The sequence below is a fragment of the Mus musculus genome, chromosome 1, assembly GCF_000001635.26.
Source record: "Mus musculus strain C57BL/6J chromosome 1, GRCm38.p6 C57BL/6J".
Lineage (NCBI taxonomy): Eukaryota > Metazoa > Chordata > Mammalia > Rodentia > Muridae > Mus > Mus musculus.
Genome location: NC_000067.6, coordinates 77,825,082 through 77,849,302, shown reverse-complemented (window position 1 = coordinate 77,849,302; position 24,221 = coordinate 77,825,082). Strand labels below are relative to the sequence as shown.

Here is a 24,221-nt window from a genome sequence, read left to right as displayed (position 1 = left end):
TTAAATTTTATTTTATAAGAAAATAGGGTATTATATTTTATTAGGTAAGAAACGTGAAGCTGAGTTAGAGAGGTAGAGTTATATCAAGATTCCTGCTGTAGGATGATAATGAGTTCCAGTCTAGGCTGGACAGTGCAGAAGAATTCTACCAAATAAACAAAGCAAAACTAAGATCCACTTTCCTGTATATTTAAAAATGCTTTGTCTATCAAGCCTTGTTGCATTAGTTCTTCATACCAAGTATTTGTCTTCAGGCCACTTATATTAAACCCCAAGGCTCTGGCTATGTAGCCAAGGATGGCTTTGAACTACTGGTCCCTTGCTCAATACATCCCAAGTTTTCAAACTGCAAGTATATAGCACTAGTTTTATACAGTGCTAAGGAATCAAATGCAGAGTATCAAGTACAATATACAAGCACTCCCCCAACTGAGCAACATCCCCATTCTCAGGAATGATAGTCTGTACATTCCCTGGTCCTGAACTATTCTCAGACATTGACCACTGTGGATATTAGCATATGAGTACAGCTGAGAGGAGAGCCAGAAGACGGCTATGGGCTAAACACACATTCACAGATCTGAATGACTCTTAACATTTTCAGTGTATATGGTCCATTTTTTTGATGGTATGTTTATATAATTAAAAGGCTCTCATTCAGAATGAAACCTGAAATTACTCCTTGGTCAGTCAAGCATGCTAACATTCCTCTTCCTCTTTTGTAGACCTCAGAAAAGGTCTGTATTTGGCTCTTTCCTTTGTGCCAGGGCAGGAAAGATTAAAAAAGAAGTTAGCTCAGAGTGGGTTCAGATTTTTGCCAGAGCCTCTTGTTTGTCACTCTCTAAGGTATGCCTCATAGCTTTTGGTGGCCAAAAGCCAAAAGCATTTTCTTGTTCTAAATACCAGCTCACAAGAGTGAAGGGTAGGAAGTTAATGGTGACCCCATTGTAGGTTTTGTGTGGATGGAGGATTGTATTACATTTGAAATGCATTAGCGGCTACACACATCCACTTGTTCACAGGGCAAGTGAAAATTAAAGAGGACATCAGCTCTAAGGCATTCAAAACTGCATAGCACCCGGGGCTTCTTGTATTATAACAGCATCGATAAAAAAAGACATAATTCTCATAACCACTGTTTAGAAATTGGATCCTTTAGGGCAGAGGAAAGATAGGCAGTGCTTGGGAGTGGGATTTAAAAGGAGGGTTGGGGCTGGCATGGAGAAGAGGCTGTGCTTTCTGCTTTGAATTTTGGCTCCAGTCTGATCTGAGGTCTGGATTCTCTCCTTCACTGCCACTGTTAGGCACTGTGATTTAATGCTTGTGTGGTTTCATGGCCTCCCAGGAATACCAGAATAATATCTCCCCCTGTTGAAGGCCAGCAGGATTTGTTGAGTAAGAGTACGGAGGGGTCAGATCCAGAGCCCAGGAATATGAGCTTTGGTTGCTGGCATTCTGAAGTCTGAGGATGCAGAGCTGGAAGCCGAATGCGCTCCTGGAGCCTTCCCGTTGACGGCTCTGACCTCTTCAGCCGAGCCTCGGGGCTCTCTACCAAGTGGCCTGAAGACAAGCATCTTGGTATTAGAAACCAATGGTCCTTCCCTAATGGACTATTAACACAAAGGGATGCCTGCCATTTGGGGTCTTCAGTGAAGGTTCACTGGGAAATGCTTGTTAAGCTTTCTATAAAGAGAAATCTGGAAATGAAAACATTTTAAAAATGCCCCCTCCCTCCCAAATAACAGGTCTCTGTCTCCCACCAATGTGTTTTATGGACAATGGTTGAGGAGCTTCTTATCTGATTATGTGAGAATAGGATTTTTTAAAAAATCCCCTCTAGGGAAAAATGTTTTCCAAATCACCATCTGCTTACCCTCCTTTCTGTGTTTGCTGCTCTTTGATAGGATGTCAGCCAGCTCCGACAGGAGGGCAGGGGCTCAGAGGCAGGGAGGAGTTTGACAACCATCACAGACCTAGGACAAATGAAGGTGCGTCCTAGGCCGAGAGCCAACCGATTTCCAGTGATTTTATGTGGGCAACTCACAAATAGGACGCGAGTTACTTTCTACCCACCACCTTCAAGATATATATCTAAAAGGTTATTTTTCTTGTCCCCAGATCAAAGCCAGTTCAAGATGAAAACTCATTGCCCCTTTCTTTTCTTCCAAACACAACTTCATGAATGGAGTGATTCAAAAACAAATCAATTCTGTTTGGGTTTTAGGACCGAACAAGAAATGCTGAGCGAGGAAAAGGCATTTGCTAAATGCACCAGCACCAGGAGGAAGGTCAATTTAAAATCGTGTTTGACTGTTGGAGTTTACTTTAAAAAATTTAAGTACCATTACTGGAGACAAAATATTGCATATGTGCATTAGCTCTTGGCTAGACAGCCAGTACTCATGTACACAGTCTAATTTTTATATATAAATGGATGCGCTACAAATCAGGACTTCCGGATCTTAACTGTGGCCCCAGTGCTGCTCAGAAACTGTTATTCATCTGGTTTCCCCCACCCCTGCCTCCTCTCCTCTGCCTAATGGGGCCTGGGCTACTTTGAACAATTCCTTTTCAGGGCTGCTTTAGCGGTTGACTTCTTCCCCGGGGATGTCTTTCTTCTAAGCCAGACCTTCCATGAAGGCCTTTCCAGGTTTGCAGGGTCCCCAGACCTAAAAAAAAGTCGGTTTGTTTGGCTGCCTGGCTTCATCGTGTTTGGATCTTTGCCAGGTACCTGCTGTCTTCTTGTGCTGCTGGACTGAACCATCTTAGCTTGGGTAAGGCTGTTTTCTAGGATTCATGAACCTCTTGGCGAGGTAGGCTCAGGATGTCAGCCAGCTCTAATAGGAGGGCAGGGGCAGGATACAGCTCTGTTCAAGTGAGATCCACAGGGTGTGCCAAAGCCTGTGTTGGGAGCTGACTCTGTCTCCATGCAGGCAATTTGCAGAATGTAGCTGAGCTGCTGGCTGATGACCGGTTTTATCTCTGGCATCTCCTCTGGCTTCATGTATATGGAATTCCCCTTTTCTAAGTGCATACTTTAAACGTCGTGTCTGCCTTTCATACCCAACTGACCACCTCATTCATCTCACATAGCTACATTTCTGTAGCATGAGTTGTCCGTTGGATTCCTCTGACTTTCCGTCGTCAAGGCCTTACACGGATCTCAAGATTTCCATCCTTCTCTCTTTCTCTAAGGGTAGACATTCCATATGATTAATCAGTAGGAAATCTTGAGGATTTATTTCATTTCTGTATTTAAACAGTCCGCCCTGAAATATACATTTGTTTTGGTAGCTTTCTTCATCACTGTACCAGAACACTCGGCAGACTCGCTTAAGGAAGTGTCTTAGACAGGGTTTCTATTCCTGCACAAACATCATGACCAAGAAGCAAGATGGGGAGGAAAGGGTTTATTCAGCTTACACTTCCATACTGCTGTTCATCACCAAAAGATGCAGGACTGGAACTCAAGCAGGTCAGAAAGCAGGAGCTGATGCAGAAGCCATGGAGGGATGTTCTTTACTGGCTTGCTGCTGCTGGTTTGCTCAGCCTGCTCTCTTATAGAGCCAAGACTACCAGCCCAAAGATGGTCCCACCCACAAGGGGCTTGATCCCTAATTGATCCCCCTTGATCACTAATTGAGAAAATGCCTTACAGTTGGATCTCATGGAGGCATTTCCTCAACTGAAGCTCCTTTCTCTGGGATAACTCCAGCTGTGTCAAGTTGACACAAAACCAGCCAGTACAGGAAGGAAGTGGTTCTTTTGGCTCACAGTTCTAGGATGCGGCCCATAACTGCCACAGACACAGGACATCTAGAGCTCCAGAAAAACCCTGTCTCAACAACCACAAAGATGGCCCATCACAAAACCTCAATCCCACGCACTCTCCAAGGCAACAACTGCCTGTTCATAATTCTCTTGGTCTCATCTACTTGCATGGCAGGTGATAATCCAGCTTTATCTTTTTATCTCCCTTTTTACAAAGTCCCTTCTTCATTGTGTCCACCCTGATTTAGTGGACAGCATTATAATGCATCATTGAAATCTTAGTGGTATCTTCCCTTTCTTTTACATTGTCACTGGGTACCATGCTCCAAAGTACTCCAGACTCTTCCTACCTTCTGTTTTGTTTATTTCTGCCCCTGCATGGGGCTCCATCTTAGCCCCAGGCTAACCAGCCCATAGCTATAGAATATCTCACCCCATAAGTTGTCCTCCACAATGTCATGACATTTTGTTGTTGTTGTTAAACTTGGTTGGTGTACTATTATTTCTTCATGCTGAAGAATACCTGTATCCCTCTATCAAAAGCGTCTACCTGGACACATTTTAAACCTTTGCTTATGTGTGTGTGGGTGGAGGTGGGGACAGGGGGTGGGGGTAGGTTGCATGCTCAGGTGCTCATGTATGCACATGTGGAAGCCACGCACATGTTGTTTCTGAAGAGCTGTTCACATTATTTTCTCAGGGTTTCTCATTGGCCTGGAGCTCAGAGTAGGCTAGACCGGCTGCCTAGTGAGAGCCCCATGATCTGCCTGTCTCCGTATCCCCAGCATTGGGACAGTAAGTGCATGCTACCAACCCCAGCTTCTATACAGGGGATCTGGCAATCAGACTAGGACCCTCGTACCCATATGTACCTACTGAACCATCTTCCAGCCACGTTTTAAGCCTTTTAAAATCTTCTTCGATATATTCACAGAATGCCGTTTGATTTTTCTCTCCCTTTTCTACCCTTTGCTTGTCCTGCCATCTGTCGTTCCTTTCCCTGCTGCACTGGACTATTGACATCAGATTCCTAATTCAAAGGCAAGTGGAAATGCTTAGATTTTTGTTGTACAAAGCCACCTCTTCACATCTCTTCCTCCAGTGTTCTTTGCCTTGAGTCTTCCCCAGCTCTCTCTCTCTGTTTCACATCCTTGTCTGTTCCGTATCTTCAGAGGCCACATTCATCCGGCTCCTTGGGAATCACTCAAGCAAGCCTTTATGATAAAACCGACCGACCGACCGTGAGTCTGAAAATGATGGCAGCAGGAACCCGATATCTGTTATTTTAAATACTTTTGAAATGCTGGCATTTTCTAAGACTTCCTTGAGCAAAATCTAAACAAAGGAGCTGATGATTTTTCATGGTTTCTAATTTATTCTACCAGACAGGTGTAAACTGGCTGTGGAAAGGCAGAGATGCAAATTAATTATCCATTTCACCTCTGACAAAAGAAGATAATCTGACACCCTTTCAAGAATCTTCCTTTTCTGCCCTCAATCGGGGCAACAATGTAACATTTCACTGATACCTTTCAAGGAAAACATGGTGTTTATGGCTCTTTGTCACCGAGTCTCGTGCCTCGGCAGCTGAGCAGACTGCAGATAGGTGATAAGGGCGGGTAAACAGAGCTCAAGGGAGGGCAGGCTTGTCTGTGGTGCATCATAAAGAAGGGAAAAACTGGGCTATAACCAGTGGGACTCCTGTGTGCATTTACAAAAAAAGAAGAGTGTGGGGTTGATGATTCCCCATGAAAAGAGTGAGTTAGCACAGGTTAGGATTGTATTCTTGGACTCACCGGTGTGAAATTAACCGAAGCAGCCATATATGCTGTCTACTCTCAACTCCAAAGAGTGTTCTTGTTGGCTTGAGGAAGACTCCCTTCGATGGTTAAGTACAGAGAGAACTGAGGGACATTTTCCTGTTTCCAGTTTCTTTGCTAAGAAAGGGACCCAGTGGGAGTCACTCATTTGAAGATAGTTTCACCACTGTTTAGCATCAAGTATCATTTTCTTCCTACGTAGCAATGTCTCTCAGGGCATTAAAAATAAAGGAAAGAAATGACAGAGAAAGGAAAAGCATGATTGTCTCCTAAATGGGTTTTTCTGAAGCATTATAAAAACACACTCTATTCTGATATCTGTAAAAACCTTCAAGCCCCTTTAAAAGCTGAGTGGTGGATTTCAAACTCTTGATAATAGTTCCTTAATCTAGAAGCTTTGAGCTGAAATTGGCTTTGAACAATCATTTATTCGGCATTTGAAGCTTTTCCCTTTTTAAAACATGCTACATAAATCACCTATTTTATGTTATTAAACCAACTTAAAAATGAAAGTTCTATATTATTTTCTTATTGTGTGTACCCAGTCATTCAGGATATCTGGAAGCTCCCTTCAATTCAGTCAACAATATCCAGACATAAATGAAGGGCAGGAGGCAGGGAGCAGAGGTAGGGCTAGAATGTGGTATGTATCTCACTCTCAGCCCAGGCACTGCTCTTTCTAACGAACTGCCACAACTAGCGAACCACTGAAAAGAAAAAGAAAGCTATCACGAACCACTTTTGGTCCAATTCTCCAAGCCCACTCCAGAAAGGATACTGGGCTAGCATTAGTTGGCAAACATCAAGCCACACCCCTTTCCCCCTGATGGCCACAATACCCTGGGACGATGGCATTCTAGAGCTTCTTTTGCTTGGTCTCTCAGGAGTAACTTTTCAATTTTTACTTATATTTCCTCACCCAAACGTAGAAACAAGGTGCAGAGTTCAATCATTTACTGACTCTTGATTTCCCAGCCTCCACAAAGACCTCCCAGATAACAGATCAGAGCTCTGTTTTCTTCATTCTCATCTTGGGCTTTCTCCCCACCACTTGACAAGATGGAATTGACAAGTGGATGTCTGTTCAAAGCTTCCCCAATGATCAAAAATGATAATTGTAGCTATTGGTTCTACAAGCAAGCCCTCATTGTCGGATGAAAGTCTAAAAGGCTGATTTACTGTCTGTGTACTTCTCAGAAACAAATATAATTAAGACTTGCCCATTCAAAAGTACTAAAGCATCTAAAACTGGAAAGTGCAGAACATGAACCTGATATGCCTTGGGGCCTTCACTGTGTAAAGGCTCTGTGTGAGTACATGGATATGACATCAGGAAGACAGCTTCTTTGGCAGAACTCCATCCCTAGGTCTGCAATTCTAACACAAGCCATGAGGCTTTGGCTTTCAATCTATTTGGGCACTGTGGGCCACATCTGTCCTGCTGATGTTAGCCCTATGGATAGTAGTGGCTTCCTGTAGTTGTATGTCTTTGAGTGGACCTACTTTCTCTATCTCCTCTTTCAACGTTTCTAACAAGTCTATTCCCAGTTGAAAATTCCCCTTAAATTCCATCTACAGAGCTACTCATTTCCACCTCAACTCATGGCTACCGAGGGAAGGTATGCGTCTAGTCATTAGGCCGCTGCTTCCTTCATCCTGGTGTTGCAGGCATCATTAACCCGCTCTCCTCTTTTGGAATGAAACCCTGTCTTGTGATGGCTCTGAAAGCAGTGTTTGATTATAGTTGACACATTATACAAACATGCATGTCCTCTGCGGGTTTTCACTCTTCAACAGCTCCATGTTTCCTGCTGCAGCTGTAGTGTATTTTACTTAACTAATTAGTAGGTTTTCAATTTTTTTTAAACCAATTTAGCAGTAAATAGTTTTACATGTTTATCTTAGTGTCTAAACATAGGTCTATAAAATGAAATGGCTAGGTCAAAGTACATTTTTTATTCTGGTATATATTGTTATTTCACAGTTAGGTATGCAACATCAGTATTTTTATATATAACCTTTTTGCAACAAAGTGAGGCTTATCTATTTTACCTTCAAAAAGTGACTGGCAATCTTTATTTCCAACAAATTATTTATTATTATTATTATTATTATTATTATTATTACTTTGTAATTCTTTGTAATTGTCAGCAGATCCAGTTTCAAAGGACTCATAAGTTTATCGTGCTAGAGCCTATTTGCAACTCATTTTCAAACCAAGCCAGCGTTCTTCAGCTTTATTCACTGCCTCAGTCTCTAGGCTTGCTTTCAACAAACTTTGATTTTTCAAACACGAACGTGCATTTTTATGTGTCAAAGCATTGGTATTCTGGAGGATGTTCAGAACAATAGAGTGTTATCCCTAGCGACTGAGCAAAAGGAACAAAAAGTCTTCTTAGGAATATGCTGCAACCTGCTTAAGCTCCCAGCTTCCCAAGATAACTCCTTGTGGGAGGTACCACTCCTTGAGAAGTATGAGGTCAGCATATTTGTTATCAAGATCAGTTGCCTTACAGTGCCACTGTATCTCACTTTCATCAACATCACATGTGCTCTACCCCTAATTTCTGTAATCACAAAGTTCATCCCAGAAGGTTGTGAAATACTCATTTAACTTGGCTTCACAGCCAAAGCCATGAAGATACCTTATCTTGAACCTGGAACGGTTCATACTGGAACGTTTGCATCTTCTTGTTCAGTAAGGCACACCTCTTGACCGGAGGACAGGACACTGTTTTAAAGAGGGTTTGTTCCGTTTAGCACACTATCTAGAACAATTTCTAACTTGCCCATTACAAGGGGATTTACAAAAAAAATATTCGTAGAGGTTTCAGTTCTCCACTTCACACCTACTTAGAATGCCACGTGGTTTTCAGATTATCACAGAAAAAACAGGGAGCGTCCCCTGTATGCTGCTGCTGCTAAAATGCCGTGGGTGTGGAGCACAGCTTCTGGGTGTGGCAATGGGGAATTCTTTGTTAGCCTTAGAAGCAAGAGATCAATGACTGATGCGTCTAATCCCTTCACTCTTAAACAGTCTACCAAAAGGAGACTTTAAAACAGTAAAGTCAGGGCTTTGCGTTTAAACAGAGACTCAAATGAGTCACTGGGAGTGTGTGTGTGTCCCTTTTGGTGTTGTTCTCACCCTGTCAGACCAATAAATTTCTTCAGGTCTCAGCCTTTTAATTCGCTTCAGTGAGGACTGGGATAAAACCTATGAGCCCATTCTGAAAATCCTGCTGGTTTTATGACATACAGAAATAGCTACAAGGAATACCTTAATCATTTTTTACTTACAGGGGCTATGTAACATATTTTCCCTCTCCAAAGTTAATGACCACTGGAGGCCCGCACACAGGCATACAGATCCCTGGCCCCTGGGTCTACCTAAGTCACCTTTACTGTACAAGCCTGATATAAAACCATACTTAGTTCTCTGAATTTGCATTCCTGTTATACTCTGCAATTTATAGGCTTCCGTTTCATTTCCTCTGCTAGCCATGATGTGACTGTAATGTTTCAGCTCCTGAACAAGGTACTTAACAGGATGAAACTAAGCCAGTGTAGATTTTCCCTCAAAGCCAAGATTGATTGGAGCCTGACTCCATTAATCAGAGTCTCATAGACTACGTGAACGCCTCATTCTTGTGTGTATTATCTTGCATGTCCATAGAATGACTTCCCTTCTCTAATACAGCCAATGGAATCTTAGGCCAAGACCACCCTCTCTTTCCCAAGACTTTTACAATATTTAAGATCATTACAGCTACAGAATTGTATTATACTCTTGATTAATAAAAGTGTTTTGAACCTCTTTGGGTAATTGTCTTCTAAAGGGGTAGTATACTGTCTAACAGCAGTTGTCACAACCTGTCTCTTGGCAACTGTCCCCATCAGCTCATGCCAGCATGGGTCAGGGTGAGAGTCAGTCTGAGCTCTCATGCACTTGTGGGCAAGATGAGTAAGTCATCAGTGTTCAGATACCAAGGATGTGAACAGCCAGGAATATGGTTAGACTAATTTAAATGGAGGGCCCAGTAACTAGTTATTTTATCAATTTTCATTGTTGTGATGAATACTTACATCAAACATGTGATATGCTGTCAAATAATTTTACGTGTGATATTCTACATAAGTCTATTATTTTGCTTGTTCTCAATATTAAGTAATTCAAAGAGCAAATTTCCCATTCAGAAAATTTATATTTTTGTTTTGCATTTCAACATTTCTTGAACCGCCTGTTATAGTTCCCACTTTTACCCTAGTATTCATTCTCAATAGCATAAAGGACGAAACAAGAAAATGCATTTGTATTAAGAGTGTAAAATACTTTTGATATTCTTATTAAACATATAAATTCTAGTAAGTGTAAGGCTTTGTGAAGCTAGGATTGCTTATTTTCTTTTTTAAAGAATTTGATGGTCCTGTAGATTGCTCAATATTGTCTACTAAGATTATAACCAAGACTCAAGTTAGTGATGAGTATCATAATTCTAAATAAAATTATTTTAAACTGAATTTTAAAGTTCTACATTCATTTTTAAAAAGATATTTTCCTCAGGAGAATTTCAAGTGCAGTAAAATAAACCGAATAACATCCTTGTATACATATTTTCTAGCTTCAGTAATGGACCAGCTTATGATAGTCCTTTTTAATACTTGTCTTCTATTGTTTTTTAATAAATCACCATCCACATACCATTTAATCTGTAAACATGTCAGCTTTTATCTTTCAAAGAGAACCAAAATTTTAAGGTAGTTAACTCTTATTACATTATTCTACCCCAGACATGAAAATACTTACTCACTGTAAATAAATATTGAACAAATGTTGGCATTCTGATTGTCTCTACTTGTTCATACCTTAGACATTGTTGGTTTGAACCAACAGCAATCTATAGCAGGGAGGGAGATAGGAAATGAAGAGCAGTGATGAAAGAAACGTTGCTTCCGCAGTCTTTTGGTCTCTTCAGACATTCCACAGATTAGATGACGCTCACTCCTGTTGTTAAGGAAAGTATGAGTTACAAAGCCTTCAGATTCAAGTGCCATTGTCACTTAATACCTTTCCAAGAAACGTTTTCCAATTGCTCACATCATGAACCACTGAAGTGGATGCCTATAATTTTGACTTTTTAAAATTTTTATTTAAAATAGATTTTTTTTCTGTATAATAATCCTGATTATCATTTCCCCTCCCTCTATTCCTCCCAGTTCCTCCCCACCTCTCCTCCCACTGGGTACACCCCTTTTCATCTCTCAGCAGAAAACAAACATGCTTAAGGGATGATAAAATAAACTAAACCAAAAACATTGGAAGAAGGCAAAACAGAAAGGCACAGGAGACAAATATAGACACAGACTCACACATTTGAGTTCTCAGTGTCTTACTCAATGTTCTGTTGCTAAAAGGAAACACTGACCATGGCAACTCTTATAAAGGAACATTTAATTGGGGCTGGCTTACAGTTTCAAGGGTTAGTCCATTATCAGAATGGTGGGAAGCATGGTGGCATGCAGGCAGACATAGTGCTGGAAGAAGTAAGAGTTCTACATCCAGATCCACAGGAAACAGGAAGAAGAGAGATACTGGGCCTGGCTTGAGTATTTAAAACCCCAAAGCCTACCCCACAGTGACACACTTCCTCCAACAAAGAGTCCTTAATTTTAGCTGTCTCCATATAACCCCCATCCCATTCCTATTACTTATCCTATTAATTAAACATTGCAAAGTCACACATTTTAATTGGTTGAGACGTCTTCTGCTTCTTTTGATCATAAGTTTTTCTCTCTTTCTGTTTCTTATGTGCAATTTGTATGTTGAAGAAGTGACTTTATGCATTATGTAGCACTTTCTCCAGGCTGTTGGGAATACTGCACCCCTACTGTTCCACTTAACTTTTTTTGTTGTTGGTGGTGGTGGTGGTTTTTTGTTTGTTTGGTTTTGCTTTTGGTTTTTTGTTTGTTTGTTTGTTTGTTTTTGTTTTTTTTTTTTTTGGTTTTTGTTTTTTGTTTTTTCGAGACAGGGTTTCTCTGTGTAGCCCCGGCTGTCCTGGAACTCACTCTGTAGACCAGGCTGGTCTAGAACTCAGAAATCCGCCTGCCTCTGCCTCCCAAGTGCTGGGATTAAAGGCATGTGCCACCATGCCCGGCCATTTAACGTTTTTTGACATTGTAAATATTTAAATGAAAAATTTTAAGGGTTATAATTTTTTGCAATTTTAACATTCATTGTTCAACTTGTTATTAATGTAAAAGAAACTAGCCTCTCTCTGTTTATGTTGGTGAGTCCAGATACATACATATTAATGACTAAAACATGCTATTACTACTGTAAAAAGGTCCTCAGCCACCATGAGTAACTTCTGCACTTACTCTCAATGCACTAGTGTTGAGTGTACTGGAGAACATGAGGAGAAGAGAGAACTTTACCCCGCTGGGAGACCATACTATTACTCAAGGAGCTATTGCATTCATGTTGAGAAAAGGTTTTGCAAGTTCTTTGACTTGTGTCTTATTTAAGCTGCTTTCCTCCTTACTCAAATCCTCCTTGGGTGCCAATGCTTTGTTTTTAATGTGATGAGCAGTATGAAGACAGAGCTAGAACCAGAAGATAGACTTCTGGTTTAGGCTCAAGGAAGTGCTGTGATCTGAATATGCCCCGCCTAAATGTTTATCTTGATACACTAATCCCCTGAATAGACAGTATTAGCTGGGTCTTTGGGAAGCAGCTAGGTCCTGAGGGGAGAGACCACATCATGTGAGTGATCTTTTAAAAAAGGTCCTAGTGATGTCATCACTTGCTTTCTATGTCAAGTGGATAGAGGAGGAAGACAGCTAACTGTGAAGAAGGTAGGCCCTCACCTATAGAACAGATATGGGCATCTCTTTAAAACCTTAAAAATATATTTTACAATTCCAAATATATTCAGTATATTCTGATAATGCACATGTATCAATGCACACACACACACAAACACACACACTTACTCATACATATTCAGGAAACCCTCTCTTAGTCCTCTTTTCTCACACTCTCTGTACTCCTTCTTCTTTGCACAGGTCTACCTCTTTCTTCCTAACTTTCTCGAGAGTACATTGTATGCATCACTAATCATCAACTAATTTTCCTGACTGTGGAGGGGCATAACTTAGACTTGGTACCTAATTATACTTAGAAAGTTCTTTCTTTTATGACTTTGAGATGGAAGGGGAAGAGTCTAGGAGACCAAATACCTTGTTCTGTGCTTTAAGAATTTACTTTAGTGATGCTTAGTTCAAAAAGTGTAAGCTACTTAAAAGCCATATTAACACAGAGAAGAGATAATAAGAAAGAAAGCCCACCAATTTTGCCCAAAAAGAAAGTGAAGAGTTGGCTCTAACAGGTGTATCTGGAAGGACTTCTGGTCTCTTCTCTAAAACTTGACATGGAAGCACTTCCTGTCACAAGCAGCAATCACTTTTCTTAACTATTTTTATAATCTAGACCTTAGTCACTGCCAGAAAGGCTTTGCTTAAAATCAGCTGATAAACATGTTGGAGGGAAGCCATGGGTATTTTGTTGTTGTTGTTTTGTTTTGGGGTTTTTTGTTTTTGTTTTTGTTTGCTTGTTTTTTTCTGTTTAGATTGCTCTCTGGATTTAATGGAGTCCCAGAGCTCACTGATATGATGACCAACTGAAGAACCACTTACTTTTCAATGTTTGCCAAAATTCTCTCACTGCTTCACACAGGCCAGATGATGACCACAGGGATGGTGGCAGGACATCATGTAGAACTGATCTGTTTTATCTTTTGGACTTTGAAAATATTCCTGCCCATCATAAGTCTTCTTAGCCATGTATTCCCACTGCCCAGACCATCAGAGGATCACACTTGACATAAAATATTAATGACCTGACATTCAACAGGAAGGAGAACAGCAAGTTGCAGGCCTAGGGAATCTAAAGCCCTATAAGAGTGATAGTTTCCCTCGACACAATACCTTTGAGTAGGGACTTCATAGCTCAGTGTGCTTTCTCAGGGTTTGGTACTTTCTTTGTAATTTGATTTTTACCAACAAATATGCCCCATCACTGCTCATGCTTTTATGTCTCCAAAGTTGTCTGTTGGGCCTTATTCAGCCAGATACTGAGGCCTAGTGAGAAAGCCTGAGCCTTTGCTCGAGTTTAGAGACCTGTCTTGCTCACTTCCATATTGGAGTGACTCAGCACGACCTGCTTAAGCCTGCCTTTCCCTAACTACCACTGATGTAGAATAACTTTATTGGCCCTGTCAGTCACCCCATACACTCTGTCACCCTTCTCCATCCCCTCTGTCATTTCACCCTTTGTCTCACCTCACCAAAAATCCTCACCTCCTCCCTTAACCCTATATATACAAAAGACTGATACAATAAAAACGAGCTCCTGCTTTGACAAGACTCCTTTGTTTTGGGCTGTCTACACTCACCATCAGACTCAGCCCTGGAGGCTCAGCCCCAGAGAAACCTGGATGGACCTGGTTCTCTCCTCTCACCTGGACCTGACAGCAGAGAGCAAACAGTTGTCCATTTCTTTTCTCTTTTTTCAGTACCTACAAACACAGCAGATTGCAAAGTCATCTGGATGACTTGTCCAGGTTCCTTTGCTGTCAGGAGATAGAGGTAGTAAGAAGGCAGAGTCAGACAAAGTATAACTTCCCAATATTGCTTTGGGAATTGAAAAATTGCTGGTCTGATCGTTGTTTTAATCTTCAAATCCACCTCATTTTAGTATATGATATATATATATGTGTGTGTGTGTGTGTGTGTGTATATATGAATTTATTTTTTATTAGATATTTTATTTATTTACATTTCAAATGCTATCTTGAAAGTTCCCTATACCCTCCCCTGCCCTGCTCCCCTACCCACCCACTCCCACTTCTTGGCCCTGGCATTCCCCTGTACTGGGGCATATAAAGTTTGCAAGACCAAGGGGCCTCTCTTCCCAATGATGGCTGACTAGGCCATCTTCTGCTACATATATAGCTAGAGACATGAGCTCTGGGGGGTACTGGTTAGTTCATATTGTTGTTCTACCTATAGGGCTCAGACCCCTTCAGCTCTTTGGGTACTTTCTCTAGCTCCTCCATTGAGGGCCCTGTATTCCATCCTATAGTTGACTGTGAGCATCCACTTCTGTATTTGCCAGGCACTGGCATAGCCTCACTCAAGACAGCTATATCAGGGTCCTTTCAGCAAAATCTTGCTGGTGTATGCGATGGTGTCTGCGTTTGGAGGCTGATTATAGGATGGATCCCCAGGTGGGGTAGTCTCTAGATGGTCCATCTTTTCGTTTTAGCTCCAAACTTTGTCTCTATAACTCATTCCATGGGTGTTTTGTTCCCAATTCTAAGAAGGGGCAAAGTATCCACACTTTGGTCTTCATTCTTCTTAATTTTCTTGTGTTTTGCAAATTGTATCTTGGGTATTCTAAATAACCCCATTAAAAATGGGGTACAGAGCTAAACAAAGAATTCTCAAGTGAGGAATACTGAAGGCCTGAGAAGCACCTGAAAAAAATGTTCAGCATCCTTAATCATCAGGGAAATGCAAATCAAAACAACCTTGAGATTCCACCTCACCCAGTCAGAATGGCTAAGATCAAAAATTCAAGTGACAGCCCATGCTGGCAAGGATGTGGAGAAAGAGGAACACTCCTCCATTGTTGGTGGGATTGCAAGCTTGTACAACCACTCTGGAAAGCAGTCTGGTGGTTCCTCAGAAAAACTGGATATAGTACTACAGGAAGATCCAGCAATACCTCTCCTGGGCATATACCCAGAAGATGTTCCAACTGGTAATAAGGACACATGCTCTACTATGTTCATAGCAGCCTTATTTATAATAGCTAGAAGCTGGAAAGAACCCAGATGTCCCTCAACAGAGGAATGGATACAGAAAATGTGGTACATTTACACAATGGAGTACTACTCAGCTATTAAAAACAATGAATTTATGAAATTCATGGGCAAATGGATGTATCTGGAGAATATCATCCTCAGTGAGGTAACCCAATCACAAAAGAAGTCACTTGATATGCACTCACTGATAAGTGGATATTAGCCCAGAAACTTAGTATATGATATATATAACTCTTTTTAAAAACAAGCTTCATACTACTTTATGTGTCTATACATCCATGTGTTTGTATATGACACATGTATCCTGGTACCCTTGAAGGTAAAAAGTGGGCATTGAATTCCCTGGAACTGGACTTACAGATGATTCTAAGTTGCCAAATATGGGTTCTGGGAACTGACCTTGGCAGCAAGCATTCTTAACAATTGAGTCATCGTTCCAGCTCCTTCCATGCTAAACTATATAATAAAATTCTACAAATTCAAAGGTTAACATATATGTCAATAATATAATTCATATATTTATGTATTTTGCCATAAATACATTAAATCACTCATAAGTTCTGGTACCAGGCATATTCACAATCCTTCTGCATGGTAAATATTATCATACCCCTTGCATCAGGACTTTTTGGCAGAAAATGAGAAGATAATGGATCAAGTTGGACTTAGCAATGAGCAAATATATCTCATATAGTATGACATTTACAGGATAGGCTTAGGGCATGATACTATCTGTAGCTTAGACTGTCATCAAGTCCCCAGTACTGGATATCAAGTGCCTAGCATCCACAGGGTGCCTGTACTATCTTCACCTTAGACCCCAAGGGCCCCAGGTTAACTTCCACAACTCCAGTAGTCAAATGTAGATAAGATAAAGCCTAGAACATAAAAGACTTCCATCTGCTATGTGGCTTCTCCATGCATTCCTCTCTCACAAAGCGTCTGTCAGGGGCTCATGGACACAAGCAAATGCAAGTAAAGGGCCTCTTTTATGGGTTGTAGTTTAAGTAAACATCACAGCTAGAGTTAGGATAGAGAGGTCTTTTCTCTTCCAAGGAGCAGGTGATAGGGAGTGAAAATGGATTTCTGCTAGAGAAGGAAAAGGTAAAAAGAAAAGCTATACAGACAAGGTATCTGCTATGACCATCTCATTAAACTTAAAAAAAATGTTAATTTGCTTAAAAGTGTAAGACTTGTAAATAGGGTTCATAATCAGAACCCAAAATTATCAGAGGGAGCTTAGAAAGTGTGTGGCTGAGCTCCTTCAGTTTCTAACCTTGAAACCCAAGCCCAGAATGTTTAACTACTTGCCTAACACCACAAAGGCCCAGATAGAGTAGTCATACTAAGATCAAAATCAGTTCATTTACATCCCATTCCATTATCACACTCTGCTTCCTCCTTTGTGGGTTAGTTTGTGTGTCACTGTGGAGGAATGAAAGCAGCCACAAACAGTGCACTCTTCCAGTTGCATAAGTAGCACGTGGGATGTGTGAGCTGAGACAGCTCCTTTCTGTTCCCCAACACTTCCCCTTCCCGCAGCCCCATGTTCTCAACATCCCCCAATTCTCTCCCAGGACACTATCATTCTGAGAATATCTGTAGATTGGGTTTTGCCAAAGGCAAGGGAGAATGGTATGTTTTGTGTGGGGAATAGCTATAGGGAGAATATATTTAAATAAAACAGACATTGATTATTATGCAAAGCAAAACAGAACCCCAATTAAAGGGAATATTATAAGTGTTGTTTCTCTTGTTTTTTCTTGTGTCCCCTACAAGTTGAGAAATCCTGTGCTAAGCTATTACTCATCTGCCCAGAACTTTCTAGAATAAAAATATGATTGTTATGAACCCATCAGAAAGTTGTTTATATAAATAAACAAAACAGCAGTGTGTTACCTCCTCCTTATGAACAATAGAAGTTTACCAATAATAGAAATATTTTGATACATTTATTTGTGTCTTCTGTGCCAAATGAATTTTATTCTCTTCACAACTCTCTGCAAATGTCTACAGAGCCGTTATTCTTTTCTGTTCCTTTGTTCTTTAGGTTTATATGGCATGTATTCCTGTTAATACATAAATTATTTGTGGACAATTTTTGAGTTCTATTTTCATGGAATTCTGTAATCCTTTGAGTCTACTTTTTTTTTCAGTGTTATGATTGTAAGGTCTTTCCATCTTGCTGTATTCTGTAGTGACTTGCTTTCCTGTATTGGTTTTACAGGAGACTCTAGCTATGAGGACCCTGGGATCTGCTGAAGCACTCAAGTATAGGACATGCTCTCTGTGAGCAACAAGTAGCCCATTCTTAAGATGGTTGGGGGCAAGAATTTGGGCCTTAGCCTCATTTGTTATATTTGGGGCCCCCTCCATGGACAATATTTGTTTTAAATGCCCCTACTAGCCCAAGTCAGATATCCACATGACCCTGTACATAGTGTGAGGCCCTCTTCCCTTCCCTTTCCCTCTTGCACAAATATCAGATCTGCCGTATGGCTTGAAATCTTATTCAAACCTATTTATCTCATAGATATTGCTCTCAATAAATGTCTTGGGCTCTTAACTTTTTCAATCATTTTGCTTAGCAGAGGATTTGAACTAAGATGTGCTATCTGATTATAACCACAATGTATTCATCTGTTGCACTGTTGGTAAGTGTGGGAGGTGTTTTGATTCTTGTAAACATATTTTGCTATGTGTTTGAAGGGAGATAAGTTTAACTGAGTAATTGAACCAGATGACACTGCCCCCCAATATGATGCAAAAGTGTCCGTTGCGCAATATATCTTCCCATAGCCCTTGCTTTCTTCTCCTGCAGCATGTGTGTGAATGCACTGATTGGTCATTTTTCTGGGCATGAATTCTGAATATTATTTTCTACTCTACCACTTGCTTGGTCATTTTTAATGAGTCCTTTGGTATATAGAAATTCATAATTTTAAAAAGTATGTTTATTCTTTTAAAAATTTCACACATATATACAATATATCTTAATTATATCCATTGCTCTGCTCTCTGCTAATGCCCATGGGACACCACCACTTCCAGCACACTCCTTCTCAATGTCTTGTTATTAAAAATAATAACCCATTGATTCCAGTTCATTCTGTCCATACGCACATAGGTGTGAGGCCAACCACTGGAGTATGTGCAACCCCTACTGGTAGCTACCCCGCTAAAGACAAGGAACTCACCCTTACCCAGCCGATAGCTGTCAGTAGCACCACCACTAAGTGAGAGGTCTTAGAAGCTCCTTCTCATTGTTCTCATTGCATAATAGAATTTGACTGGTTTGTTCAGGTCTTAGATAGGCAATCAGAGCTTCTGTGATTTAATGCATGTAGCAGTCATGCTATATCATGTCATGTCCAGAGGTCAACATTTTACCGTCTTCTTTCTTGCCCTCTGGCTCTATATGTCATTCTGCTATTCTTTTGCTCCCTCTTCGTGATATTTCTTGAGCTGTGAGTGGGGGGATTGGTAGAGACACCCCATCTATGGCTGAATGTACACAGTTCCTTATTTTCAGTACTTCCTACCCACTGCAATAAGAAATGTCTCAGAACAAAGATGAGAGCTTCACAAATCAGTAAATATAAATATTTTGAAGGCAGTTTGGCACCATGACCACTTAGTAAAACAATATTCATCAGTTCTCCATTTGAACCTCTGACTTCTCTAGCTGTGGGTTTTGACTGTGTTTGCAGTATCAACATAAATTCTCCCCTGTGAAACAGGCCTCAAATCCAATTAAGAGAGCAGTTGATTGCCTACATACACCAATTTGCCATAATTAGACTAGATTTTACCTCATAAGTTGGGATTTCAGTACCCAGAGTCCAGGATTAGATATGACCATTGATGTCTTGTCTCCCAAGCAACCAACACAGTACCTTCCAGTACTATGCAAGCTAGGTATCAGAAAGAAAGCTTCCTGGTGGGATCAGAATGGACTTATCTATAGCCTGCAGTTAAAGTGTGCTTGGGAGCTGGAGTGATGGCTCAGCAGTTCAAAGTATGTGTTCCTCTTGCTGAGAGCCTGGGTTTGGTCCCAGCTTCATGGTGGCTCATAACCATTCCTAACTTCAGTTCTAGAGGATTCAGTATCATCTTCTAGATGCCATGGTATGATCACCAGGCATGTAAACATTGTACACATGCATGTAGGCAAAACATCAATACATATACATCTAAAACAATTAAAACATAGTATGCTGGCTTCAGGATAAGGTCCTAACATCTAGTTATGTTAGGCAACCAAGAGTAATGGCTATAGCCTATATTGTTTTGGGTGTCTTTTGGGGCACATTTTACACAACAAACTTTACCAATGTTTTCTTTCTTTTCTTTTTTCTTTTTTTTTCTTTTTCAAGCCTTTTCAGTGACTTTGCTTTTCTGAAGGTCATAGAGTGGTCAATATTTTTTTCTAGAAGTTTTAAAGTTTGTTTGCTTCTTTCCTTGGTTGGAGACAGCATCTTTCTGTATAGCTCAGGCAGATGTAGAACTCACTACAGGGTCAAGGCTAGCCTAAGAATTCATAATTATCCTCCCTCAGTTTTACCAATGCCCAGATTACAGGTATATGTCATGACGCTGGATCCCTTTAGAAGACTTTACTATTTAACATGCCACGTTGCGGGTCTACATTTTCCTAGAATTGACTGTTTCCTTCATGTAAATTATTTTGTTGCCATAGACTTAAGACTACAAAATTGTTGAGGTAGAGGAAAACCTCTCTTGTATTGAGCGTTGCTATGTTTTCTAACTAGAATACATCCATTCATATGTTCAATTTATTCGTTCTTCAACAAATATTTATTGAGTGTACTTAGGGTGCTCATATGAAATATGCAATGTGCTAGATCCTATGGCGATAGGCATAAATTTAGCTAGAACATTTGTGTCTGAGAGGCTCGTACACTAATGAGTCACATAAGTAGTCAGGTTGGGAAGCAGAAGGAGAGCAGAGTTTGCATTCAGTGGCTGAGGGATATTTATTAGTTGTGACCCTGAACAAGTTATTCAGATAAGTCTGAACTCTAGGAGAAAATATTGAGTGCCATGAAGATTAGAGATAAAATATGTAACATACCTAGCACCATGCCTGCAACAGTGCAAGATATAAATAATAGCTGTTTCTTATTCTTAGTACACATAGAAAGACTTACAAAGTGCAAAGTCTCTGAGAGTGTTTATGAAGGATAAGAGAAGACTTTTACAGAGGCTAAGATACACATAGTATTAAATCAATGCAGTTGGCACTGGTTTAGGTGAGAGAGGGATGGAGGAACTGAGAGAGGGAAGGAAAGAAGGAAAGGAGAGAGACAGAAACAGAGAGGGAGAGGCAGAGGCATAGAAGAGAGACAGAAAGAGAGATTGGTAATTTGGAAGACGTCATTGATGTGTAAAGAATTATACAAGCCATTTTTCATACCACAAATGGAGCGCTTTTATGTGTCTGGCACAATTTTGTGAGACTACAATGCTAACACAATAGGCATGGCAGACTGACCTACTTTTAGAAAACTTACTTATAGCAGAGGCTATAGGCACATGAATGGGAAATTATAAATCCTATTGTCCTGCTCAGCTTTGGAAATAAAAGCGCATCCTATAGTCCTTGCTCTCCTCTCTAAATTTATCCCTCTATCATTTGCCTAACTTAAATGAAGCCAAGAAGATTGTGGTAGAAATTTGGAGATATCATCCAGGGACATTTAGCCTTATGCAAATGGCTGGAGCCATGGATTGTCTCCTTCCACATGGCTCTGAGACAGAGATGTGCACTTTATAAAAGTGGCAGAGAATGAAACAGATATGTCGAAGTGAGCAAAAATGTGAACTGTCATATATTAGCATTAGCTCTAGTCCTTTTCAAAGACCCAATTTCAGTCTAATTCTTGGATTTCTTAAAACAACACTATCTCTTGATATCACTCACATCCCCTCAAGATGGTTTCACTGGCTTGAGACTAAAGGGATATATCTAACATGTTTATGATAAACATGAAGGTGGGACTGCAAGCTCTGCTCAGAATCCTATAAGAAAGACACAGTATCACTGAATTGGTGGGCCACAGAAAATTTTAGAGGAAACTGATATCGGAAGAATCAGTAGGAGTCACACAAATGAAGAGAGGACCTAAGATTATTCTCAGTTAGAGAAGATGTGTGGCCTACAGAAGGAAGTAGAGGGTAGGGGATGGGCAGCTGCAGAGGCTCTGTCTGCTGAGGTACAATGTCTTGAGCATGGCAAGAGGTGCATGGGGCTATGTCATGGGGTAGATGGTTTCATTTCATTCATCAACTTCCCTTACTTATAGGAATGACATGTGCGGATCCCCTACATCTCACCAATCCATATCCAAACCTTCCTTATAGCTGCCATCCAGGTTCTTATATCCTGTCTTGCCCACTCCAAGTGGATTCAGTGTGTGTGTGTGTGTGTGTGTGTGTGTGTGTGTGTGTGTGTGTGTGTGTAGTGTATGACTTGTGTACATGATCCTGTGGGACATGGCCATTGTAGATGCATGTGTATGTGGTGACTAGAGGTCAATGTTAGGTTTCTTTCTTAGTTGGTTTCCATGACAGTTTTTGAGGCAGGGTCTTTCACTGAACTGGGAACTCCTCAGTCTGTCTATGTTGGCTGGACACTAAGCCCAGAAATCTATCCTGTCTCTATCCCCCACTACTAAGATTGCAGTTTCATGACATCATACCTGGTGCCTAGTGTTCCTGGATGCTCAAAGTAGAGTTTAGGTCTCATGATTGCGCAGCAAGCACGTCACCAACTGAGCCAGTTTCTTGTCCCTCTGCTTCCTTCTTCCCAGAGGACAAGTGAGGATCTGGAGGGTATATAAATACCACCGCATACATCTCAGTTTCTTTGAGCTCTGCCTTAAGAACTGGAATTTGGCCTCATTTCGTCCCTCTCTGAATTTCTAAGTTGTTCTTTAGAAAATACAGTCATGGGCAAAAGAATGTTGGAGGACCACTACTGAGATGGTAATGAGAAGGGATGTGAGCACTCTGTTTATGGAGTGAGAAGTTCAAAGATGGTAAATGAGTGGTGACTTTGATAAAGGATTATGTGGAACCCATGCTGACGTGTAGTATTGAGTTATCCCAGGCACTGCTCCACTAAATCAGTGAGGTGGGTCAAGAATTATCAGTTCACACTTGGGTTTATTTGAGTAAACCGAGAATTTCCCTGGGTGTTTTTAGTCTGTTTATAAACAACGTGAGTTAGTCAAGGGAAAGTGTTAAATAATTACATAATTATGACATCCATCACTGTTGTACCTGGCACTTCTCCCAGGTTGGTATTAGACAATATGACTTTTACTTTAGTAATGTTGTTACTAAAATAAAGCAAGCTTGCCCAGAACTTCCTTCCCACCATAGAGTTTGCATAAATGCCCTTTCTCAAACAAGAACTCAAAGTCTGTGTATTGAAGATGCCTCCTCATTTCTCCTTCCCCTTCTAACAAGAGACTCCATATTTCTCAATCCCTGAACTTCTTCCTTTTCAGTTTGCTTAAGGGGAGATAGGGTAAGATCTGGTGTATTTCCAGTTCATCATGGAGCTGTGTATTCAACTAGACTCAAACCCAGACCATCCATCAGTCATTACAGACAAACTTCTTGCTTACCCAAAGCTAATACTAGCTTATCTGGAACAGCCACTTTCTCTTCAATCAGTAGCTAATGTCACGTGACAGCTAGCCTGAGAAGGATTTGGAAGGTGATAAATTAAATGGAAAAAAATCAATGATAGAGAATAAGGAATCTATATAATCTGTACAGTTATGTAGGAATGCTAATGGGTCTTGTCAGAAGCTTTTAGACATGTACAGTAGAGCTATGGGTAAAACCCTGAATCATTAACACGGTCCTCTTTGGAGAAGTAAGGGGGAAGGCAAGGGGTGGTGAGGGCAAACACACCTGGTGGGGGGGCTATATAGTGCCCCTCCTATAGAGAGAAATAATTTCTGACATGTTTTTAAATATTTATAATAGGCACTGGGTTTATATTTTCATGGGCTGTCTTATTTAACATAGCAGGCAGCCTAATAAGCTAGTTGCTATGACCATTGGTTCCAGTTAATAGAGAAGTAACTCACTAGTAAGGGAAGATTGCGAACCCTGCTTTGTCTAGTTGAGGGACACACAGCCACTTTTTTTGTAGTATGACCCCTTTGTCTGTTTTTGTCCTTTAGAGCTCCTACATTTAGCTATCATCTCCTTATATGGGTTAATGGATTTTTTTTTAAAGCTTTGTGACTTTCTCAGGATCTAGCCTGGTCATCTTGATTACTTTATTACCCAGTGTTATCACCATCTGGATGTCAGCGTTATCACCACCGGATTGGGTATAACTGGGGGAGCAGAGTATAGCCTAGTCTGGTCTCTGCAATACTGTACTGTTCCTTATATTTCCATAGCTTAAAGTCATATTTGTTTCTGGCTTCAGCTACCAACCAGTCTGGCATTCCTCCTGCATCCCCTACCAGGTCACGCACCTCATCAGGAGACCCTCAGTCAATCTGTTCCTAACATCAACTCTCTCTGCCCCTTATGACTTCTTCCCACACCCGGCCCTGGGAGGGGCATAGCAAAGCAACCCAACTGCCCTTCTGAAGGGCTCGGTGGGTGGCAGGGGTAGCAAGGGGTGACTGTGGTGAATGGGCTAACTGTCAATCTTCCATCCATTCCTCTGGTTCCCATTTCCACATCTTTGCTG

At 40.8% G+C, this 24,221-nt stretch overlaps 2 long non-coding RNA genes across 3 annotated transcripts in view; one reads left to right on the top strand and one right to left on the bottom strand.

The window, feature by feature from the left end:
- The window catches only part of Gm33083, a 125,751-nt gene that overhangs the window by 46,996 nt on the left and 54,534 nt on the right, over positions 1-24,221 (top strand). The gene's annotated exons all lie outside the window — the stretch shown is intronic.
- Gm33030 overlaps positions 1-24,221 on the bottom strand; it is a 101,844-nt gene that overhangs the window by 66,184 nt on the left and 11,439 nt on the right. Inside the window, exon 2 of the long non-coding RNA XR_373561.2 lies at positions 10,455-10,593. This is a non-coding gene — a long non-coding RNA (predicted gene, 33030). The remainder of the gene's footprint in view (positions 1-10,454; positions 10,594-24,221) is intronic.